Source organism: Gymnodraco acuticeps, unplaced genomic scaffold, assembly GCF_902827175.1.
Source record: "Gymnodraco acuticeps unplaced genomic scaffold, fGymAcu1.1, whole genome shotgun sequence".
In the NCBI taxonomy this organism is placed as follows: Eukaryota; Metazoa; Chordata; class Actinopteri; order Perciformes; family Bathydraconidae; genus Gymnodraco; species Gymnodraco acuticeps.
Window position 1 is genome coordinate 1,119,171 of NW_022992053.1, and position 8,153 is coordinate 1,127,323.

The 8,153-nt window shown below is 43.4% G+C and overlaps 1 long non-coding RNA gene across 1 annotated transcript; it reads right to left on the minus strand.

Moving 5' to 3' along the window:
* Window positions 1-264: 264 nt before the first annotated feature.
* LOC117536926 lies at window positions 265-7,830 on the minus strand. Its single transcript, XR_004567640.1, has 3 exons — window positions 7,681-7,830; window positions 510-599; window positions 265-427 (listed from the first exon to the last, which is right to left on the minus strand). It is a non-coding gene; the product is annotated as an uncharacterized LOC117536926 (long non-coding RNA).
* Between the last annotated feature and the right edge of the window lie 323 nt (window positions 7,831-8,153).

Here is an 8,153-nt window from a genome sequence, read left to right on the forward strand (position 1 = left end):
TTAGGTGTCAGAGTGGTTAATCACAGAAATTAAACAATGGTATCAACCTCCGAAATAACTCCGTTAAAATCTTGAAGTGATCAGTCTTTAATGACATACCTGGCTGTCTTGAAAAAGGTCTTCTTGGCGTCCCCAAAGGTCTTCAATCAGGCACCTGGCCACTGCATCCCTTTTTTCCAATACTCTGGGCCTGTGAGGAAATGCATTTTAGTGAGAAGACTTATTTCTGCATGTTCATATTCTTGAATGAAACGTTTAAATAAATGTGCCTCATCAATTGTGCTCAGAAGAGGGCGCATCCTGGAGCCAGCATCTCCTCCTTTGGCACGCATCAGCTGGAGCGAGTGGTGTTAGTGTACCCATCCAGTTTCAGCATCAAAGTCTCTTCCAGTGAAAGAGTTGTTATGTGTCGGAACTCCTCCTTGATCTAATAAAAAGCATAGGGGACAACACTCACAACTCTGACAACAGTGAGTTGAAATGGAAACAAATAAACATAATGTTCTCACCTGAGCCTCATTGAATAAACCAGGCCATCTCTCCTTGAAGACACTGACACGTGGGCTGAGGGTCACCACCTCCACTCCACTACGAATTGTCTGCAGGATTTAAAATGTATAGGACTTAGGTGCTGTCTCTGAGGATGTTACACTTATATTCACATTTCTTACACTGAACATTACCAACAAAATAACACAATTAAACATTTATATGTAGACAAATCCTAAAATATATAACAATGAGCTTTGGCTCTGCTCCGTGGTAATCTATCCAGTCCTCACGATAATATACAGTAAGCTTAATAAGTCTATAGGCTATTGCTGCAGCTATACCTCAAAAAAGACAAATTAATCATAAATCATTATTACTGTGGCTTGGCAGAATATACGATGGTTATTTTTCACTAAGAGATAGTCGCAAGATAGTTGTCAAAGTATTTATCGTTTGATGCACGCTCATATGAATGCTCCTTGTTCACGCGCGCCGGGGCTGGAGTTTAACAACACCGTGTCCCAGTGGCGGCGGGTCATTAGGGGCAGGTGGGGCACAGCCCCACCTAGTGTCAGAAGAAAGTATTACAAATAATGATTACAAAAAAATACTAAAAAATAAATAAAAAAACATATAAAATATATTTTAAGGTCATGTTTAATCATCTGATTCGTCTGTACATTTCTGTTTTAGTCTGTGTTCTTCTAATTAGTGTCTAGAGTGCCGTTTTGAGCTGTTTAGAGCCATGTGGGACAAAACCCGATCCTGCCCCTCCCTCTCACAGTCTAAGTGAACGGTGATTGTAAAAACTACACTGCGCATGCTCAGAGTATTTTTCTATTTAATGTGTGTGGCAAAAAAATAATGACCGTAGGGGCATAGTGCTCCCATCCCCACCATACGTCATCTCACATAATTCAGAATTGATTGGCTGTAAATACTTACGTGTGCAGTGCTGCGAAACGTCACGTGTAGTTTGAAGAGGAGACGAGAGAGCAGCATATAGCTAACATCACCAGCGATTAAAAGAAGTAAAAAACTGAAAGAAAATGAATGAAGTTGACCATTTACTGGAGCACACATTTGAGACACTTAGTCTCGGAGAGAAACTGGAGGTAAAGCGCCTCGGTGCCCACCATCCACCGGATTTCCAAATGGTCCAGACTGCGGGCAAAGTTAAACGTGGGTTTAACGCTGAGTGGTTTGCTAAAAAGAAATGGCTAACGGCGAGCATCCAGAAGAATTCCCTCTTTTGCTTTCCTTGCCTGCTTTTTGGTGAAGATCAAGGTACTTGGTCGAGGACAGGTTACAAGGACTTAAAGCATCTTTCGGAGAGGACAATGAAGCATGAGAGCAGCAACAGTCATTTGGAAAATGCCGTAAAATTGGGATTACTTGGAAGGGTGAATGTTGCAGCTCAGATTGACAGCGCCTACAGACGCGGCATTGATTCTCATAATAGGAAGGTGGAAGAAAACAGGTACGTGCTTGGTCGGATCATCACCTGTATTAAACTGTGTGGGAAATGTGAGACAGCACTGCGGGGCCACAACGAGTCGGCGGACTCTCTGAATCCAGGGATATTCAGGTCAATTTTCGAGACAATGTGTGAGGGCGATTCCAGGCTTCAACGGCACTACGAAGCTCAGCTTGTTTTCAAAGGGACATCAAGCACCATACAGAATGAACTCTTGGACTACATGTATGATGTGTACAGGGAGGAAATAGCCAAGCAAGTGGACAACACATCATTTGTTGCCGTTCAGGCCGACGAGACAACCGATGTCTCCTGTAAATCGCAAATGGTGATTGTGCTGCGATACATTATGCCTGACCTCACAGTTACAGAGCGTTTTTTGGAGTTTGTGGAAGTAAAGGACAAAACTGGTGTAGGTCTCTCCAACAGCATCAAGGCTGTTCTGGAACCCCTGAAGCTGAAAGAAAAGCTAATCGCTCAGACCTATGACGGGGCGGCCGTCATGAGCGGTAACGTGCGCGGGGTACAGACGGTGATGAAGGAGACGTACCCAAACGCTCAGTTTGTTCACTGCTACGCCCACCAACTGAACCTGACCCTGCAGCAACTGTGTTCAGCAAGGATGAGCATCCTGAAGGTGTTTTTTGCAGATCTAACTGCTTTTTCCACTTTTTTCTCCGGTGCTCCAAAACGTGTTGCAGCTCTTGCAGAGGCAACACAGAGACGCATCCCACGGCCACCGGCTGTGAGATGGAACTTTAAAAGCAGAACTGTGAACGCGGTTTGGGAGACCCGAGATGCACTACTTCAGTGTATGAAGCATATACGCGCACAACCAGGATGGGATGCGGTCACCATAAGTGAGGCATACGGCCTGTCAAAGAAACTGCGGGACCGAGCATTTATGCAGCTCCTGGAGTTTTTTTCGTTGCTTATGCCAGAAGTGGATGTTCTATACAACACTCTGCAAAAACGAAGCATCGATGCACCTGGGATCAACAGCGCGCTCTGCCGTTTCAAGGAAAATGTTCAGAAAATGAGGCAGAAAACTGATGCATTGGCCGCCACTGCTCATGATGGAACAGACGAGCCAGGCCGACGAGTCAGCAGCACAGCGCCGGTGATGAAGGAGGCTTGTGACACAGTCATCTCACAGAGTGACCATTTGATCGCTGCAAAGCTTGTTGACAGCTCATTCTTCCCACAGCATGTCCTGTCATTTCCTACACCTGAGCTTGACTGCGCCGTGAAACTGTGGCCTGCGTTGGGAAACAAGGAGAAGTTGAAGTCTGAGCTGACCACGCTCTACCGCCACAGTGAGCTTCACACTGGAAACACTGCCCTGTCTCTGTTGAAATCCATTCACGAGAACAACTTGGAGGAAACGTTTGCTGAGACTGTTATTTTGGTCAAAATAATAGTGACAACTCCGATGACGACATCCGAGTCAGAGAGGAACTTTTCCACCCTCAAAAGGATAAAGACTTTCACTCGCAACACCATGGGACAGCCGCGACTTAACGCATTGGCCATGCTTTCAATTGAAAGCCAGTTGATCCAGCAACTACAGGACTTCATCCCCAAAGTGATAGACACATTCTGTCAGAGGAAGGACCGCCGTGCCGCTTTTCTTTTCAAGTGAGCCTTCAGCTTTGGTAAGTTCATTTATGTCATATATTTTGTTGATCTTCTGTGTTTTGCCTCTGCTGGATCGATTGATATTGTGACCTCGATGATGAGTGTCTGTGTTTTCCTTATATTTACAGTCTATGGTGTTTTAATGCTAAAGCATTACGGTTGTTGTTATTGTTAAGAATTACTTTGTGATGGTGACCTTTACTCCATGTATGAAGGTGCATTACTATGACATCCCCACGCTGTGTACGTAAATGTATGCGCTCACAGTGTTGCTCCTGTGGTCTTCAGTATGTAATTTGACACTCCCCCTCTCTCTCTCCTCCCCCCCCTCTCTCTGTCCCCCCTCTCTCTCTCCTCCCTCTCTCTGTCCCCCCCCTCTCTCTCTCTCTCTCTCCCCCGACCTCTTTCTGCCCCCCCAGTTTTGTACACCTAGAAACGCCACTGCCGTGTCCCATTCATCAAACGGGACAAACTGTATTTCACTCTCACCATTGTTAAGCACAGAGCGACCGAACACAACAAAATATATATATAGTATATATTACCCGGACAGACCCACGAGGAAACTGACGGCCGACGTTAGATAGACTAAAGGGCCTGACACACCAAGCAGACACCAGAGAACTCGCCGAAGCCGACGCCGACTGTTGCGTCGCCGTGTCCTCCTGCGTCTTGGCCATGTGTCGCACGGGAACACACCGCAAAGACTTCAGTGCATGAGTGGCAATAACTCTCCTTACCAGCAGGCGGCGGTAGTGTGTATTCGTCATTCAAAAGAGGCAACAACCGGCAGACAGAGAAGAAGAACAGACTGCATGATATAAACAAACAACAAATAGCGTGTGCGTTCCATTTCCCTCTCGTCCATCGAAAACATGTTTCGTGCGGCACTGGAGCTATCAGCCATAAGGGGTTAGCGATAAGAAACAATAACAATGTGCCTACATAACTGTCAGTTGCAGCCCTAGCATTAGTATTGGTTATAGTAACAGCTACAACATTAAAATACTTCTAGGCAGATTGAGGAGGATAATGGGAGAATGAACAGAGGGGCAGAAACATCCATCTGAATAATAATAATAACTTTATTTGTAAAAAACCTTTCATACAGGGGATTGCAGTTCAAAGTGCTTTACATCAGTAAGAAATAAGATATACAATCAGTGTAAACTAAGCAGCAAGAGCAAAGCATAAAGTGGGATAAATAATGCAGATATATATATATATATATATATATATATATATATATATATAGTAATCCCAACAGGCCACCTTGTTTATGGTTTGATTCAGTTTTACATTACATTTATTTGATAACTTCAGTTAACTTTGAAGATTCCGAACTCTACAAAATATAATCAAGACATATTTGATCATGTATTATAGTAGAAAGTAGAAATAGTTTGAGTAGTTTTTAGTAGAAATATCCCTTATAATAAAGGCAGTATAGTATGCCCGTGTGTCATCTCCAATAAATGGCTTCAACCATCCTTTAAACTCAGGGTTTGATTCCCACTCCTTTCTGTACTTTTGTGAATACAGTTTAGACTGTGACATGATGACCTACGTGGATGTTTAGCTTGTCACAGAGAGGCACACACAGTGGACGAGGTGATTAAGTGACTGAAGCCGTCTCGACGCGGGAGAGTGTGGCTGTCTCCTCTCTGCTCTGACTGCAGCTGAGCTGCTGCGGGAGGCAACTGTGAGTCTGCGCGCCTGTCAGTACTATGGGAGGGCTGAGGGGCTCACGGCAGCTCGTTAACTGCAGAACAATACGTGAGTCTCCAAACACCAGAAAAGTCCCTAATAACACCATTACAAGTCGTTAGATCAGTCGTTAGTCGCTTTTGACAAAAATAAGTAGCCGGAGGGTTTGGAAAGCCACCGAATGTAACGACAAAGTCGCCAAGTTGGCAACACTGGTCTGTGTCTGGTCTGTGTGTGACTTCTTAAATCGTTTGTTTACGTCCCTCACTTCCGTTTAGCTTCTGATTCGCTAGCTGAACAGCCAATCAGAGTGATTGCTTGGTCCGACTGCCTGACCATGTTGAATCGGCCATGCATCGGGTCAGGCAGTCCAAATAAGGCGTGTCACGGCAGACGGTGCGGGACACACCAACCTGACTACGGCGCCGCGAATGCCCGACAGCCTCTGACTCCCAAAATCGGGTTGGTGTGTCAGGGCCTTAAGAGAGATGCTACAAGCTAGCTTCAACTTAGTTAGCCTTGTGCATCATTTGAATGTGTCCCCCGCAAACCGTTACTGTACTTAATACCAGGTCAGAGTTCGTCATATTACTTGAACTGACATGCTATTTAATAAACGGCTACTGATTTTTGCAGTGTGCATCACGTATGCATGTCCATTGGATACTGTGTGGAAAATAACATTGGACAAACACACATTGTATAGAGCAGTGGTTCCCAAACGGTGGGCCGCGGCACACTGGTGTGCCGTGAGGCAAGTCCGGGTGTGCCGTGGGATTGTGTGACAACCATACGTTATTATTGCAATATACAACTACACAAAAATAATTATTTTTTAATTTACTATATCAGTACTTTGTAGGTTTATATGTAAGTAATCTGCGTGACTTGCGCGTCCACATCTCCACGTGCAGTGCTGCATAAACATGGCTGAGTCAGCGATAACTTTCGAGGGGTGGAGGTATGCCCAATGTTTTGAGTTTGTCCGAAGAATAGACAGGAATGTGACGGTGAGGTGCAAACTGTGTCCAGGCCAGAAGCTGTTATCCACTGCTGTAAACACCACGTCAAACCTCAACAAGCACCTGCAAAGAACACATGCTAAGGTGAAGCTACCGCACGCGCTATTTGTTGTTTGTTTATATCACGTAGTCTGTTCTTCTTCTCTGTCTTCCGGTTGTTGCCTGTTTTGAATGACAAATACACACTACCGCCGCCTGCTGGTAAGGAAAGTTATTGCCACTCACGCATGCGCAGTTCGTACGTGCTCGGCGAGTAAAGTAACGAGTTACTTTATGTAGATAGTAACGAAGTAGTGTAATATATTACTTTTTTTAAAAAGTAATATGTAATATATTAAAAAATGTTAGTAACGACCCCATCTCTGGAGTTGGCGTTCTCTACTCTGATTTCTGAAATTCTGCACGCCCCGACAGGCACATGTATCTCACTAATTTGTTAGTCGGCAAAATATTTACAATAGCACATGTTTCAATGCTGATTGCTGAAATGTTACATTTATAATTTGTAGTTCAGGACCATGGACAATGCAGCTTCCTTGCATTGACAGTTCTCTGTGCTGAATTTCTGCTGAGTTTCTTTTGCCTCATTTTTAATTTTGTGACCTGTCTGGTTTAAATGAGTGTGTTGCTGCTTTGATGAAGCCTAATTTGATAACGTTTCAAATTAATTAATACATTTTTCATGACTAATATAGTTGTCTTTGTCACATTTTATTTGGCATTAGTAAATAATTATGCACATTTACAGATATTTTACATGATATGAGTGATAACACGTGTTATAAGGGCTATTTTGCACAATAGGTGTGCCTTGAGATTTGTACTTGTCCTTTGGTGTGCCTTGGGCACAAAAAGTTTGGGAACCACTGGTCTAGAGGACGACCAACTTCAAAGGTTGATTTAAACGAATGCCGCCTTCCGCGCGCTGTTCTTGTTAGTACTTAGCTAGCAAACAATAGCCTTCTCTACTAAGCATGCACGATGCTAACGTGAAACACAACTTGGCTGGTTAGCTCACATTAACATACAACTGTCGCCGTGACGCTTAACTCATTTCAGACGGCATGCCGTCAACATGCACATTATTGCTGTAATAACAATTATTAACAATATGGAGCTAAACATCATAGTGCTTTACTCTTAGCTCCTATGTTAGCTACAGCTATCTAGTATCAGTGACCGACTTCCAGTGAGTAACAGATGAGAACACACTTAAATTCCTTGTCTAACAGTGAAGCAAGCAGACAACAAGTCTTATGATGAACCTAAAAAAACGTGAATATGTATATACATATACGTACATATACGTGAATATGTAGGACATGATAGACAGTAATATCTTACCTTCCAACATTTCCACACACCAGGAGGAGGGAGGCGCGAAAGAGAACCGTTCCTCTGGCCTGCAGCCAAGAATCACCGCAGACGCATGCGCAAAGGGGCAGTGTGGGCCTAATGTCTTCAAGTAGATTTTACCCATATTGTTTGTGTTTCAGTTGGTACTGTCAGAAATTAGGTAGTGTAGGTAGAATGTACCCATATACTAACAATGCTCACTTATATACCTTGACTTGAGTACAATTTAAATGATTTGCTTGGATAATATATACTACCCTCCAAAATCCTTTTTTATAGTGTATGCTTCCTCTGAAGATTTTTTTTAATTATCAGCTTTAAAATCAGAACAACAAAACAAGCAGTGGTAATAATAAGAAAAACACAGAGTTTCCATATGTAATATAATAAAGCATTTATTTTGTGTACTTGTAGAGCCGTACCACTATCTTACACAATTAAAGACAAAAGACAGTAACCAA